This window comes from Chrysochloris asiatica, unplaced genomic scaffold (genome assembly GCF_000296735.1).
Source record: "Chrysochloris asiatica unplaced genomic scaffold, ChrAsi1.0 scaffold00010, whole genome shotgun sequence".
In the NCBI taxonomy this organism is placed as follows: Eukaryota; Metazoa; Chordata; class Mammalia; order Afrosoricida; family Chrysochloridae; genus Chrysochloris; species Chrysochloris asiatica.
The window spans coordinates 36,658,641-36,683,072 of NW_006408528.1; the positions used below are offsets into that span (position 1 = coordinate 36,658,641).

The 24,432-nt window shown below is 41.1% G+C and overlaps 1 protein-coding gene across 2 annotated transcripts in view; it reads left to right on the plus strand.

The window, feature by feature from the left end:
* The window catches only part of LOC102825152 (lipoma HMGIC fusion partner-like 3 protein-like), a 675,272-nt gene that overhangs the window by 543,273 nt on the left and 107,567 nt on the right, over positions 1-24,432 (plus strand). The gene's annotated exons all lie outside the window — the stretch shown is intronic.

A 24,432-nucleotide genomic window follows, 5' to 3' on the forward strand; every position in this document is an offset into this window, starting at 1 on the left:
GCTAGCGGCCAGGGGACTGGCATGTAGGGTGTACCCTTGGTTGTTTGAATGGTTATATATTCCTGAGTGCTTTGGTGTACATACAAAAAAAAAAAAAACACACAGAGGGATTGGAAGCAAATGCTGTTGAATCATGATGCATGGAAGGGATTGTAATCATTGCAATGAAATGAAATACGATAGGATGAATGTAAAGCTGATGCTCTCCCATGTAAACTATCACTCAATTCACAATAAAATCTTTAAAAAAAAAAAAAAAGCTCATGAGCAGGCATCTACTAATAACTCATTATCTGGAGGAAAGAAAAGTGATAAGAATTGAAGATGCTTGGACACAACAATTAGTTCAATGGACTAATAGACCATGTGAACATCAGTCTCTACAACCTTGAAACCAAAAGAACTAGATGGTGCCCAGCTACCCATTACCAACTGTTCTGAAAGGAATCACGAAAGACGGCCTTGGATAGAGTGGGAGAAAATGTAGAACAAAACTCAAAATCATAATAAAAAAGTCAGACATACTAGTCAGAGACTACAGGAACCCCAAGACTATGGCCCATGGTCACCCTTCAGCTCTGGTACTGAAGCCACCCCCAGGGCTGGTTTTTCAGTCAAGCTGTAAATAGACACTTAGAGGGGAACAACAGCACTAGTAATGTCTGTCCACCGTAGAATGGTCGGTCAGCCATTCGAGATCAGAAAGTCAGCATTTACCTGAGGGCAAGGTGGGGAAAGAAGGAGGAATGCAAACAAGAAATACAGAGAGCTAATAGGATAAGTGATCTTACATCAAAGGAATTGCAATCTAGATGAAACGAAGGGTATGTTTGTTCAATGTAAAACTGATAATCTGCTCTGTAAACCTTCACTCAATTCATCATAAAAAATTTTTAAAAGAAAAACAATTCTGAGCAAAAACCCCTTTCTATCCAGCTGCTGACTTGGAATCCACATTACTTTCCCCTTTGAATCCAAAAACTGCCCGAATTTTCTGTGAGTCCAAACTTAATTACAGATGAATTAACCAACTCCATCACAGCCAGTTATTCCAGTTAACTTTGATGTGGTACTATCCATGACAAACAACTTACCCACCATTGGTTCTTGTAGTTACTCAAGATTGAAATACCAAAAGAATTCAGCTGCTTCCAAGGAAGAAAGCACGTGGCAGTATGAAATCCACTCTAGCAACCATCCCTTAGAGAGTGCAGTGGCTCTGTAGGATAATCACTGGACTACAAACCACAAGGTCGGTGGTTCGAGCCCACTCACTAGCCACTCTGCAGGGGAATGATGAGGCTTTCTGCTCTTGCAAATATTTAAAGCCTTGGAAACCCTATACAGGGTCCCTATGAGTCAGAAGTGACTCAGTAACACTTGACAACAGCAACTGGGACCACTCCTGAGCATTTTGTCCCTATGACCTGTTTTCACTACTGTAGCTTTATCCCTTTCTTACTAGACAAGGAAAATTTATTCTGTCTTTCCCATATTCTGTGACTTAGAGAGCACGCACATGATGAGTTGATCCAAAGATATGCTAAGAGCTTGGACAGCTGGTGGTGGACCTTTAAGGGGAAAAGCTACTCTGGAAAGTATCTGACTGTGCAGAGACATGTGACCAAAAAATGCAAATCTCACAGATAGGCTGTGAGCTGACCACTAGCCTGCATTTGATACTGCTGTTCATTGGCTTTTGTAAAATGCAGTCAGAACTTCACTGCACAACTGGATGGTAAATAAGGCATGTGGATTTCCAATACTTCCTGAAGGGGGGGAAAAATCAGAGGAGACAGGGGAAATGTTTTTAATAGAAAACGAAGTGTTTAAACAAAAAGGAAAACAAATAAAAACAGAAAGGCTAGCATCGCGCTGTAGGAAATGAGACCTAGAAAGTGGTTATTTGCCGTGTAGAAATTTAGAAAGCAGTCCAATGATAGTTCTGTCTCTGAATCTATAAAACTGTCAGTGATTAAACGCAATATTGTCAAGGATAGTACTATGTTGGGGAAAATCAATAGTAGCCACAAAAAGGTAGTACATTTTTCTGAAGAATAGCATGAACTTATATTTATAGAATTATAACCGTCATCAGTGTGAGTAAGCAGTAATGAGGTAGACCTGTGCTCACCCCTGACAGACCCAGAGCTGGCTTTGTCTACTATTGGTGTTTTCACAATTTAACTCTAGTGAGGTAGCCTTCTTCCTGATTGGTGGAGATTACAGAGCTGCCAACTTGAATCTGATGCAAATCTGACTTCAAAACAAAACTTGCTTCTCCTTCCCAGGATCATTTGTGAAACCGCTAGGCTCCTGTATCACCACCGTTAGAAGACCATAGAGTCCTAAGATAGTGTAGTGATGAAGAGAAGACCATTGGCTTAAAGGCTTTGGATCCAGTTCTAAAAAGTCCAAATGCAGGCAAAAGTAGTGTAAGGTGCTAGAAGTCACGAAGGGGTCACCTTTGGAGGGATGTGGTGAGGATGAGAAAGGGGCATAAAGAAACATGCTGTGTTTCTTGAGCTGGCGTTGGTTTCACAGGTGTGCCGACTTTTTGGATTCATTGAACTTGTACATATGATCTGCACACGGTCCTATGTAGACTGCAGAAATATAATGCACATTATACGACACTGAAATATTTGCATTAAAGGTCCTTTGCATTCACTTGCCAAATCTCCTCTAAATAGTAGAATTTGTGGGTGGAGGAGGTAGTTACTTGAGCCATACTTTCTTCTACAAAATGAGAAGGTGGATTAGATGATTTTAGCCCTTAAGCTTCCCGGTGTCATTCTCCCTAGCAAGCAATGAATGCCTTATGTTGGTGACTGGGATAATAATCAGGACATAGGCAAAGTTGCCACAAGCCTTCCTGAAGAGGCAATGAACTGAAGGTTGTGTAAATTTGCCATGTGGGGAATGATGTAGAATAATTGGAACTACAGAGCTCATGCTGATAGCAAAGAAGTTAGAATTAGGGTGGCTGTCAGTATTAGCCCTACTGTAAAAGCAGATGTTCATCACAAGCCTAGTGATGTGTGCGATCACATTAAACTCAAGAGCCTGTGTTTCTTTGATAGCTTCTTCTCAAAAATAACTGGTTCTGTTAAAATATGCTACAGAAACCTTCAACCAGTCCTGCAGGTCAGTATTTTTCAACAGTTCGTTTCTTTTCTTGTTTGATATAAAGAGAATGTAAAGGGGACCTGCACAGTGGCTGATTGGCAGCTTGGGAGAATCAGTGTCTCCATCATCAGTAAGCAATTGCCAATCAGATCTCACAATGGGTGGGAAAAGACTAGGGCCTGGGCAGGAGGGGATTTGCTGGACTGACAGGACCTCCATTTGATAAGAAAATGAGCAATACCTATCTCCCTGTGGGCTTTTCCTCCAACTCCAGTCTCTTGGAAGGCAAAATACATTCAGTAGGAATAAAAAGGGGAAATAAATGGCTTTAATAATCCACTGCACAAACTAGGTAGTCAACACCTAGATAATAGATCCACAGGGAAGTTCGGGAAATCTTATGATCCTTTCTTTAAAGTCCCCTAGAGACAGATCACCTGACTACTAAGCCACCTGCCTTCATCACACTGAAAACCGTCCTGGAAAGCCAGACCAACCATGCACTCTGGTGGCCGCTCCTCTTCTGAATTCCGAATCATCCTTTGGTACAAACATAGAAGTGTATTATTTAGTCTTCCAGCAAACTTGAGAGGAAACAATGAAATGAAGGAAATGCAAATCATGAGCTGCCACATCAGACCCTAATTACCATAATTTGACCCATCCTCCTTCCCACTGCCGGAAAATCAGCCTCCTGGGTGAGATTGAGAGCCAGCCCAGTGAGATAACAGCCTTCTGTTCTCTCTCCCTAGTCCTCGCCTCCTTTCTTTCTTCTTCTCTTCCTTAAATGACGTTCATTAAGACAGCGATTCTTCTAACAGTTTGTAAGCCTCAATTGTGTAGTGGGAGCTTTGCATGACTTGATAAAATGAGCTAAGGGAAAGGAAAGGGGGGCGGAAGCAGACACATGCTGTTTCTCTATTCCCCAAAGCAACTGCCAGTCTCAGAATATTTTCCTAGAACCTGCCAGTAATCTCACTGGAATCATCCCTACTGGATACAAGGACAGTAAATCGAAAAGATCCAGGTCTTCCCTGGTCTGATTTAGAAAATACTTGTAATTCAGAAAAAGACCAGTTCAACTTTGGCATACCCTGTCCTATCAATAACACCACTCCTCCCAGAGCAGCTCCTAGAATATGTTGGGGGGGTTTACCCCTGGATGACTTCCCCTACACTACTTGAGGTAAGTTCTTCCAAATGATTTCTTACATTTATGATAGCAAATGAGCTGGTCTGAGAAACCTAACAAATGTAACTGCATCCCTATTAGAATGCACATACAATAATGCCCATTAACATCTGAATCTAAATAGACCCTCTGCCCATATTAGTGCCAGGGCATCTGTCTTTTGCTGTGACTGATGTTATAAAAATGGACTCTCCTGTCACCCGTTAGCTCATGTATGAGATATGATGAGATATTTCAAACAGCTTGCACAAGCCTGAATAGTGCAGCCTCGATTCAAGACTCAAGCAAATAAATCATTAAATCACAAATCTCACAGCTCTGTGACAGTGTGCACTGCTGACACCGTGGAGGGACTGTTCCCCTGACCTTTTTGTATTTCATAGCATTTGACATGTAGGCTGCTTTAGTTTCAACCAGTACCAATTTAGCAATACAAAAGGCAAAAATGTCCTTGAGAAGCCTGCTGCCTTGGGTGGAGAGCTGCCTTGTAATGTGGTTGGTCCAGGAGTGGTCCAAGTAAGTAGTTAGAGGAACCTGGCAAAGAGCAATGCATGAGCAGGCCCTCTCTGAAGGCCATGAAGTCAGTAAACAAAGAGAAAAATTCATATTCTGGGAGTTGGAGGCAAGTCTATATTCTATATCCAAGTGAACTGTGACAAGAGGAAAAGACATCCAGTAAAGTTTGAATAATGATGCCAAGTTAGAGTCAGGGGTTTCAAATCAAGCAGGAAGGACCTGACAGGAAATCTAGTTAAACAAGCATATCGTGCAAGGATGCTTTTGACTGCAAGTAACAGAAAACCCAACTCAAAGTGGCTTAAACAAATAGGAGGTTTAAGCAAAGCGAGGGCAGGCTTTAGGTCTGGATGATCCAGCAGCTAGTCATTTCATGCAGGACCCAGGTTTTTATGACTCCACTCTACCACCCATTTTGTTAGCTTCATTTTCAACTAGTTCTCCTCTTGATCATAGGACGACTGCCCGGAGCAACTGGGTCTCCCTTTTTTTCTCAAATGCATCTAGCAAAAGCAAGAGAATTGCTCATAGAAAAATGAGTAGGAACTCACCCAAAAGCTCCTGCAAACCTCCAAGCATCTCATTATCTGAAGGGTATGTCGTGTTCTTTCCTGAACCAGCCATAAAAGCAGAATGTTGTTGTTGTCAGGTGCCATCAAGTCAGAACCGACTCATAGCAACCCCATGCACAGCAGAACGAAACAATGTCAGATCCTGGGCCAACCTTACTACTGCTGCCACACTTGACGCCATCAATGATGCCACCTGGCCGATCCATCTTGTTGGGGCTCTTCCTCTTTTTCTCTGACCTTCCATCTTACCCAGTATGACATCCTTCTCCAGCAACTGTTTTCTCCTGACAATATGTCCAAAGTATGAGAGACAAAGTTTAGCCATCTTGGCCTCCAAGGAGCACTCTGGCTGCACTTCTTCCAAAACAGATCTATTGGTTCTTTTGGCAGTCCATGGCACTTTTAGTATTCTCCTCCAACACCACAACTCAAAGGCATCAATTCTTCTACGATCTTCCTTATTCACCGTCCAGCTTTTGCATGCATATGAGGTTATTGAAAATACCATGGCTTGGGTCAGGTGCACCTTAGTCCTCAAGGTGACATCTTTGCTCTTCAACACTTTAAAAAGTTCCTGTGCAGCAGATTTGCCCAATGCAATACGTCGTCTGATCTCTTGACTGCTGCTTCTGCAAATGTTGATAGTTGATCCAAGAAGAATGAAGTCCTTTAAGGTTATTTTAACTGGCTCAGATGCATCTCAATCTATCTGTGGACCAGGAAATGGTGACATCTTTGTCTAAACTCATGGGTAGCATGGGAAAGAGATAGATAACTGATTAAAGTCAGCAATCTCCTGCTGTTGTGTGTGCCATCAAGTCGGTTCCGACTCATAGCAACCCTGTGTAGCATTTCTGAGGCTGTAAATCTTTATGAGAGCAGAAAGTTTCATCTTTCACCCTCAGAATGGCTGGTGGATTCGAACTGGTGATCCTGCAGCAGCAGCCCACCATGTACCCCACTGCACCACAGGATTCCTTCAACAATATCCTAGGAAATTGAAATGTACAATAGCTGGGCAACTGTGACCACCAGCAATGCTGTTCACCAAGCATTTCTAGCACCACCTTCCTGGCACATGGTACTTCCTGGTTACTAGTGTTGGTTTGGACCTTGAGATTTGTTGAAGTCAGTGAGTAATGATCAGAGTGCCCAGCTGATGCATGACGGAAAGGAGCAAGAAATCAACTTTTGTTGTTAAATTCACTAAGGTTTTGTTTAACAGTTTTTTAACTACAATATTCCCTAGTCTGTTCTGACTAGTGAACGCCTAGCGTGGCACTGTAGGATCACAAGTTCAGTAGTTCAAACCCACCAGCTGCTCTTTGGAAACCCAATGCAGGGTCACTATGAATCAGAACTTACTTGACGTCACTTAGCAACAGCAACACTCCAACTAGTACAGCTACTAATAATATGTGTGGTAGCAGCTAATGTCAGCACTTGGTGGCTTGCCTGAGAAATGAGGAATCCAATATCCATTAAACTATTAAATTTAATGTTTTTCAGAAGATTTGGAAAAAAGATTTACCTAGTTCAAGAAAATCTGGATATTATATAAATAAGTATTTCAGATCAGAAATGTGTTCATGGAAAAAAAAAAAAGACACAAGTAGAAAACAAACACTTAAAGTATCATGTTAATTAAAATATATTTTAATTTTAAAAATATGAACATTATCATTAATTGTTTTGGTGAACATTGTTGTTGTTAAGTGCCCTTGAGTTGGTTCCAACTCATAGCAACCCTGTATAGAGTTTCTGAAGAGTGGCTGATGAGTTTGAGCCACTGACCTTATGGTTTACAAACCAGTGCTTATCCTATAGTGCCATATGAGGTTCTGGGTCCCTTATATATATATATGGACTTCTGGTGTGGCACTGTAAGATAAGCACTGGACTGCCAACCATAAGGTCAGCATTTCAAACCCACCAGCTGCTCCTTGGGAACCCTATACAGGACCACCATGAGTCAAAACCAACTCGATGGCACTTAACAACAACATATGTATATACACATGTATCTTATATGTGTATATACATATAAAAGGGTAAGTCAAAAATTATCCACATGCTGGCTGTAGAATTTATTTTAATCAACTTTTAGGAAAAACAAATACATAATTTTTCAAAATAATCTCCTTGCTTTTCAATACACCATATCCGTCTGTCGACAAACTTTTGTATTCCCTTATTTTAAAATGTTCAGGCTGATCGGTGCACCATGAATGCACCACTGTCTTTACTTCTTCATCAGAGGTTAGTCCTAGAATGGCTGCTTTCAAGGGACCAAACAGGTGAAAATCCAATGGAGCAAGATCAGGACTATAGGGAGGATGCTTTAACACCTCAAAATGAAGTTTTTGCAGAGTGTCAACAGCGTGTGCAGAGGTGTGAGGACATGCATTGTCATTCAAGATCACAACACCCTTGGATAGCAATCCTCTGCATTTAATCCAAAATTTAGGCTTCAGCTCTTCAATGAGCATCTCACTGTAACATTTGCTGTTGATTGTTGAAACTTTTTTCTTGATAGCATTTCAATACTGGCCCTTGAGAAGACCAGAAAACTGGAAGCATCAATTTTCCAGCTGACGGTTGACTTTTGAACTGTTTCTTGGTCGGCGATTAGGGATGTTTCCATTCCATACCTTGCCATTTACTCTCAGGCTCATAGTGATGAATCCATGTCTCATAACCAGTAACAATTTTTTTTTTTAAGAAACTTTTACCTTCCTTCAAGTATTGGTCCAAAATTTTGTTTGCAGATGTCCATGTTCACACCTGCACAGCAGTGACCTTGAACAGAAAGTGCTGATAACATGGTGCAGTCAACAGAAGTTTTAATATAACCTGAATGCGGCTAATTTTTGACTCACCTTTGTATAAAAGACCTGGATCTTTTATATACGTATGTTGTTGCTGTTAAGTGTCGTTGAGTTAGCTCCAACTCATAATCACCCGGTATAGGGTTTCTAAGGAGCAACTAGTGGACTTGAACTACTGACCTTGCAGTTAGCAGTCCAGTGCTTATCCTACAGTGCCAAACCAGGACTTCTATATATGTATGTTGTTGTTAAATGCTGTCAAGTCTATTCCAACTCATGATAATCCTTTATAAGGCTTCTGAGGAGTGCTGGTGAGTTTGAACTGCCGACCCTAAGATGCAAAGTGACCCTGTGGTCAAGTGCTTATCTTCTAGTGCCACCCCAGGATTCCACATATGTATACATAAAATATTGCTCTATTGTATAAATTGTCTACAAAAAAAGTGTAAGTTGATACTATTTAACCTTGCAGTTCCCCATTTTCTTATGACAGCATTTTTTTAAAGTATAAAAAAATAGGGTACAAATTTCCTAATAAGAAGCAGAATAAGTGTTATTAAATTTTGGGGGGGGAGTTTTTGAAATCCTAGTTCTTAAATGGAAATGAAAGAGAAAAAGCCTCAATTTTCATAATGATTGATAACTAAAATGCTATTTAAATTTTATTTTAAAATCAGTTTCTGCCTTTGCTGGGGATAGGGGTAGGCAGATTGTCTCTGACCTATGTATAGGAGGGTACATCAAATAGCATTTCTACAAAAGCATAAAAAGCTGTATTAAACAAAATACCAAAATGTAAAGCAGCTGTGTCTTGACGTGCCCTCCATCTAGGTCTATATACTCGTAAAGCTGGTGTTTCCATCTCTGTAAACCTTCCCCAAAGACTTCTGCAATCTTCAATTTACATCACATTACAATGGTAGTTTGGGCATCCTCAAGAGATCAAATTATGTTCCTGTAAAATGTTCCTTGAATTTTGGAAACAATAAGAAGTCCAAAGGGGCAAGAGCCAGGCTGTAGGGTGGTTGGGGTAAGGTTTCCCAAAGAAAGTCTAATAGGACAGCCATTGCTGCCCTCAAAGGATGAGTATGTGCATTGTCATGATAGAAAAAATGTCTCAGTGCAACTTTCCTGGTCTTTTTCTCATCAGTGTAATTTTCCATTTTCTTAAAACTTCTTCCAAGTAAACAGACTGTCCTATATCCTTCGAGAAAATCTACCAAGCTTACCTCTTAGAAAGCCCATAAAACCGTCTCCATAATCTACCTGTTTTGAATTTCATTGACCCAGCAGATTCCCTAGGCAGCCTCTGCTTTGATTAGACCATTTTTTGGAAAGCGCTCTAATGAGACTAAGAATATTACTGAGAGCATCTGTATGTAACTATCCACTGATCAGAAAGACATGCTTAAGCATATTTTGTTTGGAATAAACGTTTGTTTGGAATAAAACATGTTTTATATGAACTTGAGCCTTACTTTTGTTGTTGTTTAGTGCTGTTGAGTTGGTTCCAACTCATAGCAACCCTGTGTAGGATTTCCGAGGAACATCTGGTGGGTTTGAACTGTGAACCTTGTGGTTCATAGTTGAGTGCTGATCCAGGCACCCTAATAGCAATACTTTTTATTGATCTTTGTATTATAAAGTTTTACCAACAGCTTCAACAAACTGAGTCATGTAGAATTCCTTGGCATGACTAAGAGTGGTTCCAGGTGGATAGGGAGATAAGTTGTAAAATCTTCTTTTCCTCTGAGGGTAATGTTTAAGATTTTTCACTCCTCCAGATTTTTGTTTTGTTTACTACATTCTCATACATAATATTTGGTTGTCGAGAACTTACCAAGCAGAACTTTGGTGATTTTGATTAGGTCACTATTCTCAAAACCTGCTAAGATCGCAAGATACTCAAACTTAAATTTTTTTGTTTTGTTTGTTTGTTTTTGCCCTGTTATAAAATTATAAATATTCTCAATTTGAGTAATGTTTTGGTTTTCTAGTGTTACTATAACACACATATTAAAAGTGGGTGGCTTTAAAGAACAAAATTTATTTTTTCATAGTACCAGAGGTGACGAATCTCTTGCCTTGATCAATTTGTTCTTCTTCCTGGCTCTGAGAGTTCCTTAGTTCTTTGGTAATCCTCCCCCAGCATCTATCTTCCCCTGTGTGTATCGGTGTCTATTCTGGTCCTTTTACAACTCAGAAGTGATTAGGTTCAGGATCCACCCTATGCTGGTATTAAATAACTAAATAATTAAGATAAGCTTAATTTCCAGACAGAATCACATCCACAGGTACAAAGGCCAGATATTCAACACATATTTTGGGGGGACACAGTTCAATCAAAAACAAGAGGTGTTTTCACTATTCTCCTTTTAGAGATAAAAATATGAAGGCATAGACATTCTTATTAGGTTGTCTGTTGGTCTATAGAAACGGCATTGGCCTAGAAACCAGAAGACTCTGGGTGCTGGTCCTGGTAGGCCAATGTTCATGTCACAAAATCTGGATGGAAACAGAGGTCTCAGGTGCTACACCAATAAGTAAGGCAATAAGAGTCTATAATGAGATTTCACATGGGTATGTCTGGTCTACATGAGAAGGCAAATCACCATCATTCACCAGTTCTTTCTTAATCATCAGTCCAGAGAGAAAATCCTCCAGAGACTCTCAGGTCCTGACCTCCTCCTATATCATGGGGAAAGGGCAGATGCTTCCAAGGTCACCCTTGGGCACCGATAACCCTGGCATCTGGTCTCTGTGCCCCCACCTTATGAGCTGCAGCAGACACTCTACTGATAAAACCACCTGCTGGGTGAGGGAGCCGCAGGCATCTCTCCTAATGATTTCCATAATGCTGGCTGCTGCTTCCCACACACTGTGTGCCCTGAAGCACCTAATTTTCCTGCTGCTTTTACCTTGATTAATGCCTTTCGTAAGTTTGCCATCCATGCAACTTCACCCTGCAGCCACTGCCCAGGTGTAAACTCAGATGTCGTGATCTTGGGAAGTTAGGGTTTCTGCTTTCTCACCAATTATGTGGTCAGCCTTCTCCCTCCTGATTCAAGACCCTATGTCCTGCTTTTCCAGATGTCCTTCCTTTCTGCTAGTACAAGATACAGCATCTAGGCTTTGTTGTCTGAGTGTGTTGAAATTCATAATAGTTACAAAAGGCACCGCGTGGAGGGTTTGGTGTTCTTAAACCTAAGACTGATGCTGAAAATTTATTTCATCTATAATTGAGTTTACCTCTGAGCTGCCTAATAAACTTCTCTCATTTTAAAAGGCAAAATGAACTATAAGTATCATTGTTTGAGGAGCTGTTTTTCTGACCTTTCCAGCAGGGCTTGGAGCTTGCGCTTCATTCCCCAGAGATGAGTTCTCCTCCTGCCTCTTCAATCACTTCTTCCCAGGTTCCTCTCTCAAGCCTCCAACCTCTTTCTCCTTTAGGTCTTATATTCCCTTAAACTCATTTTTCTCTGTGTTTTGGCCACCACTCTTAAAAAGTAACTCTGGCCACAAATGCTTCTGGTTTCCAACTCCCAAATATTGCACATTTGGAATCCCTTGGTGGTGGCTGTGTGCTGTGGAATCGGTTCCGACTCATAGCGACCCTGTACAGGGTTTCCAAGGCTATAAATCTTTATGGGAGCAGAACGCCTCATCTTTCTCCCATGGAACAGCTGGTAGTTTCGAACTGCTGACCTTAAGGTTCCCAGCCCGATTCGTAACCACTACACTACCAGAGCTCCTTTTGGAATCCCTTGGTGGTGGTGGTGGCGGTTATGTGCTGTGGAATCGGAACCGACTCATAGCGCCCCTGTACTGGGTTTCCGAGGCTGTAAATCTTTACAGGAGCAGAGAGCCTCATCTTTCTCCCACGGAACAGCTGGTAGTTTCGAACTGCTGACCTTAAGGTTCCCAGCCCGATCCGTAACCACTACGCTACCAGAGCTCCATTTGGAATCCCCTTAGGTACAACCAATTCAATTTGTCCAAAACTGAGCTAATTGACCTTTACTTCCTCCTACCACCATCTGCCCAGCACCTCAAGAGCTTTTTTGAATACTGCTCAGCTATCTAATACATTTTCTTGCTAGTCAGAGAGAAAGCTGGAGAAAGGTCCAGGAGTATAGACGTTAGAATTCCAGTTCTGGAGCCAAAACCGGGGTGGGCTCTATTAGAAGCTCCAGATAAGTTCTGGAGGTCCCAGAGCAGAGAGGACCTTGGCCTGATTTCCCTTTATGATGCTTCCAGCCTCAAAAAGAAATCTGTATCCATCTAATGCCTGAGACCCAGATTAGAAACAGCTGAGGGCGGCGACAAGGGAGCTGGAACTGAGAATCAGTTTCTGGTTTGCCAAGGCCTACCTGAGACAGGCAGGAGTCCCAGAAGTTCCTGTTTGTGCCAGAGGGGAGCAGAAAGGTACTCAGAACACCTTGGTCTACCTGAGCCTAGGAATCTGGATGAAGAGGTTGCAGAGTGTGAAGACTTTGAGCTGGAAAGATATGACTGAAATGATGAATGTTTGCAACAGGTAATCCCAAGGGCCAGACTTGCCAGACACACTACAAGGATACCAGTGCAAAGTACCCAAGCCCAGGGCCCAGCCCACCCCAGCTAAGGTTCTCACAACAGGAACCAGCCAAGACCCAAAAGTGGAACTAAAAGACATGCAGTTAACGTGAAGCGGCAGCAATGATACCTGTTCTTCAGTTTATTTCTTTTATCCTTTGCCATTGGGTTGACCCACAGAAACTAGGAGATAATAATATTGTTAATATTATTATATTATCCGTAATATTGTTGACTAATTTATTCCCTTTTCCCCTCCCACATTCCCCTCAGAACCTCTCCTAGGTCTGCTCAGTTTCCCACCCAATGCCCCGTGCCCAATTCAAGTAGCCAGTAAGCCATTTGCAGGGCCCCAGGTAAACTTACACACCATGGATAGCCTAGCACTCCTTGTTCCCCATGCATTCTCCTCACATCTCTGCATACTTACCTCAATTTACCATTCAGAGAAAGCATCTAAGTCTTAAGATAAGCATTTGAACTTCAAGGTTGGTGGTTCAAACTTACCAGCCGCTCCTCTGAAACCCTATACACGGTTGCTATGAGTCAAACCGACTTGACGGCACTCAACAGCAACAACAACTCAAAGGAAAAGACTCTTATTGACATTGTTGATGCCATTTGGGATCGTTCTGACATCTAAGTTCAACTACAAAAGGGGATGCAAACTCCATCTATAATGTGAGCCTATAAAGCTGAAGATACAGAGGCATTTAGATCACAAAATAACTGCTCCTTGAGGGAGAAATGGATCAAGTGAAAATGTAGACTTCATGAATCACATAGCTCTATGATAAGGTGTTTGAGATTCTCTCCTGGCTGGACGTCATCATGAGTAGCCAGAGTTGACCTACATGGTGCCACCCCAGGTTTCTTTCTGTCTTAAGAGCCTCCCTCTTGCCCTTCCTCCCCTTGCCACATTTCTCTCCATTCTTTTAGGAACACCAGCTGCAGCCCCCATAAAGCCAAGACTACAGATGCCTAAGGAAGGACTCAGAGGGCTGCATAAAGTTCCCAGCCACCAAATCACAAAGCCTTTCTTTCATGCAGGATCTCCAAGCATTTAGGAGAACTAAACTGCTACATGAGAGTCATTGTGTCTTCATGGATGAGCCAGGATTCTCAGTGGTTTTGCAGTTAAGACATAGTCATCCTACATGATGAGATCTAATAGTATGTAATCAGTTTCATATGAGGTCTGCTATGAACAGCCCATCAATTGAAAGGATGTGTCCCTGGGAGTGTGGCCTGCAACATCCTTTATCTTACAAAGACAAGAGAATAGAGTAGTGAGCACAGAAAGAGAGACCTACTGCCACCAAGAAGGAAGTGTTGGGAGTGGAGTGCATCATTTAGAGCTTGGGTCCCTGCACTCAGAAGTGCCTAGATCCAGGAGAAAATATATTTAACTGAGAATAAATTTCTATTATAGCAGCATCACATAACCAAAACATTCCTGTCATATGGATCTTTTTTGGGTGACTTCACTTCCTGTCTGCTTACACCCATCTCCTTTCTGGCCCTATCTACACTTCCTAGACTGGATCTCGCTAACCTAATCCTGTGGGAATAGGATTTGCCACCCTTACCCTACCCACATTTCTTTATCTGGAACCTAGGCTTAATTTATCTGTGGATTCTGTGACTCTGCAACTCAATGCAGTAGTTCAATCACATTGCACAGTAGACCATGATATGTTTTGTGATTAAGCAATAAAAAGGCGACAGGTGGTGCATTTATGGGTAATTAAAGCCTGCTGCAGGCTGTGTTATAATGCATAAGACTGACGGTGCAAGAATTACAGCAGTCTCTGCTGAAGACAGCTCTGTCTGTCACATGGCGTTGCTACGTGCAAGTTTTCAGACAAAGAATAGGATTGGGTGGAGGAAGAGCAGAGAGCCACTTTTTTTTTTTTTTTTTTCTCACTGAAATTTAAGTGATAATCATTTGGAAGTTCTGAGTATTTGTTTTGGTTTTCACAGTTCTGATGTTATATGCTACAAAGTATAATGATCTCACTCAGATATAAGTTTAGCTATTCATAGACTGTTTTGGTATGATAAAACGCACTCTATGGAGCATTCTTCTAGACCAGTTTATCACAACAATTCTGCAGTGGTTTTTTATTGCATCAGGTAGTTAGACCAATAAAATAATTGGAGTCACCTCTAAGTTGCTTTTGATTCAAATATAAGTTCTGGATTCTGGGAATCAAAGTTTGAATATTGTCTTTCTTGGAATGATACATGCGCTCCTGGTGAATGTTAACGTTTCTCTTACATATCTACTAAAATGAAGAGAACTTAGGATCTATGTGCATTAACTTCTTTGATCTGAACATCATCTGAATGTCTTCATCATAGAAAAATAATAAGCAAATGAATCTAAATTCTAAACGAATTCATCTAAATGCAAGGAAGTCCTTTTCCCTTCATTCATTTGTGGACAAAATTTTTGTTGGGGTTCAGAACGTTTGAAGTATGAAGGATAAAGTGAAGAGTGTTAAAAGGAATAGCTAGAGGACTAACCTAACCCTGTGAGCTGTGAACTCATCGTAGGACAAGAAGAAGCCATTGCAGGGTTTTATGATCAACTTGTGCATCAGAAAGTGTGGAAATCAAGTTGCAGAGTGAGTAGAGGCAGGGGAATATATAGTGAAGAGCTGCATGGAATATCCTAGTCAAGAGACAATGGTATGGTGAAGTAGAGTGGTAGCCAGCTGGAGAGAAGTGCTTGGTTTGGAGGGAAGCTTCCAAATTAGAATCTGTAAGTCTTGAGAAGGAGAGTCTCTCCTCAGGAAGAAAGATGGGTCCAGTAACTAAGAAAGAGAACACCAGTGGAGTAATAAGTTTAGGGACATGGAGAAAGGTTGGAGGAGCAAGCAGATGAGTTTCCTTTGGGTAGGATGACCATACAATCTATGGTCCAAATTAGAGTACCTTGAAAATAAAATAAGGAGCTACTGGGACAACATCAGCTCAGCCTGCACCTGGCTGTAACAAATTGCTACAAACACAAAACAACACAGATTTAGGATCTTACAATTCTGGAGGTCAGAAGTCCAAAATGGTTTCACTGGAATAAAACTGAAATGCCAGCGAGGCTGCATTTCTCCCAGAGGCTCTAAGTTAGAATACATTCCCTTGCTTTTCCCAGCTTCTAGAAGTTCCCTGGATTCCTTGGCTCATGGGACCTTCCTCCACCTTAAAAGTCAGCAGCATAGTAAGTTCAGTACCTCTCTGATTCTCACTGTCCTGACTCCCTCTTTCTAGTTATTAATTGAGACAGATGCTAGTCATTAATTGAGACAGATAATCCAGGATAACATCCTTAATTTTTCACATCTGCAAAATCTCTTCTCCCATACATGATACCATACTCATATAGTCCAGAGGTTAGGTTGCAGATATCTTTGTTGTGTTGTTAGGTGATGTCAAGTTGGCTCTGAATCATATTGACCCGATGCACAAAAGAACAAAACACTGCCACGTGTTTCAGGGCCATTATTTTGCCTATCAGAAATAATTTGGGGACATGTTCTAGTCAGAGATATTTATAGGATATTCAAATGAAGATGCCAAGTAAGCAATGCTTGAGGGGAAATTCCTGACTAAACTGTTTTATACCAGGAAAATATTTAAGGATATTGCTTCTTTCAAATGATGCAAATGATAAAGCATCTCAATATCTTCAGACAAAATGTTTTAAAAGACCAGGAGCTAACTGTATGTACATATGACCAACTGGCCATAGGCAAGTTCTGGCTGAAGCTGAAGAAAATGAAAACAAGCCCATGAGAAGCAAAATATGACCTTGAGTATATTCAACCTGAATTTTAAAGACCATCTCAAGAGCATTTTTGATGTATTAGACACTAATGACCAAAGATCAAACAGTTGTGAGAGAATATCAAGAACATCAAATATGAAGAAAGAAAAAGATCATTAAAAAGACAGGAAAGAAAGAAAAGACCACAATGGATGTGAGAAGAGACTCTGGAACTTGCTCTTGAGTGCAGAGAAGGTAAAGCAACTGGAAGAAGTGAGTAAGTAAAAGAGTTGAACAGAAAATTTCAAAGAGCAGCTTTAAAAGACAAACTCAAATATTATAATAAATGTGCAAAGACCTGGAGATAGAAAACCAAAAGAGGAAGAACAGGTTCAGCATTTCTCAAGCTGAAAGAATTGAAGAAAAAATTTAATCCTCAAGTTGTAATATTGAAGGATTCCATCAGCAAAAATGGTGTCCTGCTGTGATGTCCTATAGGATAAGCAGTGGACTGCTAACCCAAAGGTCACCAGTTCAAACCCACCAGCTGCTTCTCAGAAATGATATGTGTCGTTGTGAGTTAGAACCAAGTTGACGGCACTTAACAGCAACAACAGGAGCAAAAACAAGAAACATCAAAAGAAGATACACACAAGAACACCCACACTTGCAGATAATACCCACTTGACCTGGCTTCAATGACTAGATGATCAGAGCTCAACTAAAAGAAGAAAGTAGAGGAAAAAAGAGTAATCTGATACAATTTGATGAACTATGGATTCTGTAGCTCAAAAGAGGGAACAAATCTTTTCAGTGGGGATCATTCCCACCCTCTCCATACACAGAGTAGGCAGGGATGGGCAACTTGGACATTGGCTACCCAAAGTAGGGGGTGGGGGAGGATTACAAAGGCAACAAGTGACTGGCTTACAAGCTTTCAAGAGGAAGCCTAGATCCAGAGGGCATGGAGGAAAGTAGACTCTCCACTGAGTAGTATCCAATCTGTCAAGGCGGGGCTGATGAAAGGAAATGCGGATAGGTCTCTTATGATACAATAGTGAATAATTGTTATCAGGATTGATGGTGAGGGTTGCAAATGCAAAGGTAGATGTTTTGTAGCAAGGAGGGGAGTGATTAACTTTGCAGTCTAGAAGCGGAGGTCCCTGTGACTATCAAGGGAGAAGAGCAGAGAGTGGAACCCTACCCAGAGAAGCAGTGATGTCAGAGATGGAGACAGAGATAATGACATGGAGAGAAGCGGCTGTGGACTTTAGATCCAGAGAAGGAGAGGGGCTGTGTACTGATGACCGGGGGACAGGCTTACAGGGTATATCCTTTGGTTGGTTGATGATGCGTAAAGGGGAAAACTATCACATAATTCACAATAAAACATTAAAAAAAAAAAAAAAAAAGAAGAAGAGGAAGATACAGAATCACTGTACCAAAAAGAATTGGTAGATGTTCAACCATTTGAAGAAGTAGCATATGATCAAGAACCAACAGTATTGAAGGAACAAGTTCAAGCTGCACTGAAGATATTGGCAAAAACAAGACTCCAGGAATTGACAGGATAAAAATTTAAATGTCTCAACAAACTGATGCAGCACTGGAGACATTCATGATAAGAAATTTGGCCAACTGATTGGAAGAGATCCGTATTTATGCCCATTACAAAGCAAGGGAATACTGAATGGTTTGAAATCAAGAAAGGTATGCATCAGTGTTTTGTTGTTTCAACATACTTATTCAATCTGTATGCTGAGCAAATAATTCGAGACACTAGGTTATATGAAGAAGAATGCACTGTTAAATTTGTAGGAAGACTCATTAACAACCTGAGATATGCAGATAACACAACCTTGCTTGCTGGAAGTGATGAGAACTTAAAATATATACTGATGAAGATCAAAAACTATGGTCTTCAATATGGACTGCACCTCAATGTAAAGAAAACAAATATCCTCACAACTGGACCAGTAAACAACATTTTGATAAATGGAGAAAAGATTGAAGTTGTCAAAGACTTCATTTTGCTTAGTTCTATAATCAACAGTCATGAAAACAGCAGTCAAGAAGACAAAGGATGTGTTGCATTAGTCAAATCTGCTGCATAAGACCTCTTTTAAGTGTTAAAGAGTAAAGATGTCAGGTTGAGGACTAAGGTGTGCATAACCCAAGCCATGATATTTTCTGTTGCCTCCTATGCATATAAAAGTTGGATAGCGAATAAGGAAAACAGTAGAATGATAGAAATATTTGGATTATGGTGTTGGAGAAAAATATTTAAAGTACCATGGACTTCCAGAAGAACTAACACATCAATCTTGGAAGAAGTACAATCAGACTGCTCTTTGGAAGTGAGGAGGGCAATGTTTCATCTCTTTTACTTAAGACATGTTGTCAGAAGGGACCAGTCCCTGGAGAAGAACATCATACTTGGTAAACAGTGAAAAGGATTTGTGAGGATGGCACAGAACTCCAGGCAGTGTCTCATTCTGTTCTGCATAGTATTGCTATGATTAGGAAACTGACTCAAAAGCGCCTAACAACAACAGCATGGTGTTTAATTAAGACACATTTTATGGCTATTGTCAGTATAGGTGCCAAAATAAACTGGCATCTGAGGATTGTTGTTCTGTCCTTCCTTTTAAAAAAACAAAAAACGTTGCCATCAAGTAGTTTCCAATTTCCAGATGTGTCAGGGTAGGACTGTTCTCAATAAGGTTTTCAGTAGATAATTTGGGGGGAAGTGGATTACCATGTCTTTCTTCCCAGCTGACTCTGGATGGACTCAAATCTTCAACATTTTAATTAACAGCATGTTAACCATTTGTATCACCCAAGGACTCCATCCACTTGGTGATGGTGGTGGTTGTGCCACTGAGTCGGTTTCAACTCATAGTGACCCTGCATAGGGTTTCCAAGGCTGTAAATCTTCATAAGGATAACAAGCCTCATCTTCTCTCATGGAGCAACTGGTAGATTCAAACTACCTTGTGGTTAGCAGCCCAGTTTTTAATTGAATATGCTGCCTGGGCTCCTCCCATCCATCCCTTATAGTATATCAGACTAGGTGGTCCAGGAATCATCCTGAGTGTACCTAGAACTGTCCCTATCTAAGGTCAGACTGATCATGAGGGTCAGTCAAGAGAGAAAGGATGGCTGACGTTCATAACTCCCCGACCCTGGAGGGAAAACATTCAAAAAAGATACCTTCGTGACTGTGGATTAGTGGCATCATTTATAACCAGATGACAGCATGTTGTTGCTGTGGTTGTTATAATCATTAGCAATTATCATTATTATTATGACAGATGCCACCCTGATGCTGAGCATCAGTCTTTGTCAATGCTAGCCTAAATGAATGCATATATTAAAGTTCTTTCTACTTTTAGCTCAATCGCTTTTTGAAGGCTCAACCTGAAATAACATGAAGACATTTACTGCTGTCACCTAGTAGCTGATTATACCATCATAAGAGAAAGCTACTTTAAAGAATGCAGACAACAATGAAGGATTTGTATAGTAAATTTGCAGATTTAATATGTCCCATGAACAATAAAGGTTTAAATTTACTCAATAATTTGTTCATCTGAATTCATGGCTGCAAAGAATTATTTCTCAAAATGTTAACAAAATGGCAGCAAGTGAAAACTCAGGAGTTTATGGTATAGAGAACCAGGCTTCTCTCGATGTCCAATGTGCCCCAGCCCTTATTGGTCATATCTGCTCTCTTACTTTGCACAAGATCAATAATGCCTTCTCAGTGGCTGGTTTTCACTGCAATCTAGAAAGTCTTCATCTGATCTCCAGTTAATTAACTTTAAGGCATGGCCCCTGCTGACAAAAAGCCAGCAACTTCTGTGAAAACAACAATCTCAACAAAGAAAAGAAAACAACTCAGAAGGTTATCCACAGTAGAATGGACGGGTCAAGTGTGGCATACTCACACAGTGGAACACCATGCAGCAATGGAAATAAAAGAACCTCACTTGTTCTCACCAACATGGATGTACCTTATAATGTGCAATGCTGAGTGAAAGGAAGAAAATGTAAAAGAATACATACAGTGTTATTCTAAATTCAAAAATGGGCAAAACAAAATCATATTGTTGGAATGCATACATAGTTAGAAGCTTAGTAAAGAAATCATTGTCATAGAAATAGTAACCCCAAAGGAGAGGAAAAGGGCTTTTGACTGGGGAGTGACACACAGGGAGATGCTGACAAGGTTCTATTTCTTGACCAGAGTGAGAGTTATATGGGTATCCACCTTGACATTATCTGTTAAATTGTGTGTTTGCATTTTTGCACTTTTCTGAATATATGCTCAATTTAAATAATAAAAAGTTAGGTAGACCACTTAGATTGAGCTAACTTGTTGTTTTTAAGTGCTGTTGAGTTGGTTCCAACTCATAGCAACCCCATATAGCATTTCCAAGGAGCAGCTGGTGGCTTTGAACTGTCAAACTTGTAGTTTGCAGACCAGTGTTGATCCACAGCGCCACGACTGAGATATGTCGTTATTGTTGTTGTTGTTGTTGTTGTTAAGTGCTGTTGAGTCAGTTCCAACCCATAGAGATCTTGTATGAGGTTTCCTAAGAGTGGCTGGTGAGCTTGAACCGCCGACCTTGTGGTTCATACTAACTTTGCAGTCCAATGCATTAACCCACAGAACCACACCAGGACTCCACACCAAGGTATAGGGGAACCAAAAACTTTACTGTAAGTTTTATGTTTTTAACTATAATGATTTATCCCAAAAGGGCAAAGAATTCTTCCAGTTCTACCTTTTCCTCCCTCTCTTCAAAGCTGTTCCCCAATGTCACCTCCCCTAAAGATGGCCTTTCTTTTAATTCCTCTCAACTCCGCCTTTTGAGTCTGGTTTCTGACACAAGGAGAGGTCAACTCTTGGCAGACGTCAGGCCTGAGTCTCAGAGACATAGGGAAGCTAGCAGCTCTGGGCAGAGAGAAATCATGGTGGAAATGACCTCCAGCCCAACTTACAACATTCACAATGTGTCCCCCAAAGCCCCGTGAAGAATTAGCAAATCATACATGGAGTTGCCTTGCTCATTCAGAACTGTGAAGCCAGACCCCTCAGCTGATCACAGTCTTCCATATAGGCCCCCACCTCCTTTTGCAAGAAGGAGAATTAGCATTATTGTGTGCTTCCTATCCCCTTCTCTGGGACCATCTACTACAATGTTGACCCCATTATGAGTACAACGTGGTGATCCCTGCACAAAAGAACAACTTAAAGAACAAAATCCGAAAGGAAATTTTCATTCTTAATATACATAAAATGATTCGCTGTTTTACAGCAACCACCATTGCTAGTAGATTCCAACCCTTCCCCCAACAAGAATCAGCAGTCTGAGGGAGAATCATGTCTAAAACTGTATAACCCTTACTAGCCTATTTTCCCGTTAGCCTGACCGATTCCATCTTGTTACCCATGATTTAGGGGTCAGCACTAAGCTTCAGGCTGCCTGAACCACTCCCCTGTCGCCTGAGATTGCTTCATAAAAGGATGCATTTGCCAAAAATAATCAGATAGTCAATACAAAGTAGGAATGTGAGCTCAAGCTTGAACCCATTCTATTTCCTTGGATTTGAAATCATCACCTTTGATCTTAATTTTAGGTAACCATGGTTTCAGAATCCTTTTTCCAATTACTATGAACAGTTGCATAAAGGAAATGTTGGGTTTAATCTCTTAAGCTCCATCTGATATTCTGTACTGGTCTGGGTGGCAGCTTACTTATAAAATGAACTTCAGATCCTGATTTCAAAGGCACACAGTGGCTGTCAGAGCTAAGTAGTTTCATTTCCAGGGCCCTCAACATGTACAAAGGAACCCTGGTAGCCAGTGGGTTACGTGTCGGGCTGCTAACCACAAGGTCAGCAGTTTGAATTCACCAGCTGCTCCACAGAGAAAGATGAGGCTTTCTGCTCCGGTGAAGATTTCCAGCCTTGGAAACCCTGAAAAGGGTCACTGTGAGTCAGAATCGATTTGATGGCACACACAGCAACAGCAGCAACTTGGAGAAGAGCTCAGCCCCAAACAGCCTTTGCTCAGGTATGGAAGCATCTCACCTTCACTGCAGTTCCACCTCCCGACTGGCCTCCCAGCCTCCCAGCCTCTGACTGTCTTAACACTGCTTCACTTGCCAAGAAAATACGATTCCCAAGATTGCTCCATCAGCCTTTTCTCTTCAGGCTTCCTCCTCAGTCCTCTGGATCAAGCACAAACTTCTAACTTTGACAACCTTAACTTCCCAGCAGGTTAAGCTCCTGGAATCATTCGGCAGCTCCCCTCCTATTTTTTTTACCTTCCCTCTTCCCCCCAGTTAAAAATTTCAAGGTCCCCCTTAATTCCCCTGACTCCCTGACCACCCCGCCCCTGACCCACAACAGTGCTTCCAACTCTGAAGTTGAGAGTCCCTTGTACCTCCCATTTGAGGTACTTGAATAGAATACTATCTTGTATTGCTACTTACCTTTTTTTAGGTAGAGTTGGTCTGCAAGCCTTTATTACAGTTTCTGTGAGAGCAGAAACCTGTTTAATACCTTGGACAGACACACTGTATCATAATAGGCATTCAATAAGCGTGTGTTAAGTAAAGATGTATTTTGTAACCTCAGCCCATAATTTTCATTCAGCCCCCTAGGACCTCCCCATTTCTTCCTTACTTTACCTTCTCTAACCATTGTCTAAGAAGCCTTAGTGATTCTTGGTGATTGATTAGTATGTAAGCACTAGTTTGCTAACTGAACCCAACGGCCACTCTGTATGAGAAATATGTGGCAGGCTGTTTCCATAAAGATTTATAGCCTTGTAAATCCTGTGGGGCAAATCCGCTCTGTCTTATAAGGCCACGGGAGTTTGAATTGACTCAGTAGCAAAGAGTGGGGTTTTAAAAACCACTATCTGGTCCCAGGCAAACCTCATCAGAAAACATCATATTTTTCTTAGTCACCAAGGATTTTTTTTTTTTTTTTCATGTGAATGCCACCTTTTTAATACCTTACCTTCCTTTACATAATCTCTGGAACCCATCCTTTACAATACTTACTTGTGTTTGCGTCGATGATATATTTACTCTTCCTAGTCTTGTTCATCTCTCTCCTTTAGACTGAAGGATCCCTGAGGACAAGAAAAGACTCTATGCTTTATTAAGTATCCTGAGGATCCCACATCCAGTGAGAACTCAGAGGCCTTTACTGATTCACTGATAGACAGTTTTAGGCATAAAGTCTCCTTTCCCAGAAAATACCATTTCATACCAAGACACATCTTCTCACAGTCTATCCCACATGTATTATCACCTAAGATTTGCAGTTCCTCCCATAAATGACATCAGAAAGTCTTTAGATGAAACACTAGGATTCCAATTGTTGTGCTGGCTAGTTAAAGTTAATTCATTAAAATGAAATATAATTTAAAATTCAATTCTTCAGTCCGACTAGCTGAAGAGGACACAATATGGTTGCTGGTGGCAACCATATAGGACAGCACCAATGTAGAATATTTTCATCATCACAGAAAGTTCGATTGGACAGCACAGAGCAAGGCAGAGAAGTGATGAGAAAACAAGAAAATGGAAGCATTGTCAAGCTGACAGATGCTGCAGCATCTTCTTTATTGCCAAGCTCTCAGAAATGTGTGCACCCAGACACCTCTGAAGAACACAGTTGTTCATGTTCCTACTCAGCTTTACTTTTTAAATCAATTTTAAGAAGAGTCTTCACCACCCTCTTGGGTAATCTACACAACCTGTCACAACCCACCCAGGCAAGTTCTCTCTGATGTCTAGCCTTGTTTGTGGAATTCCTTGCCTACCTAAA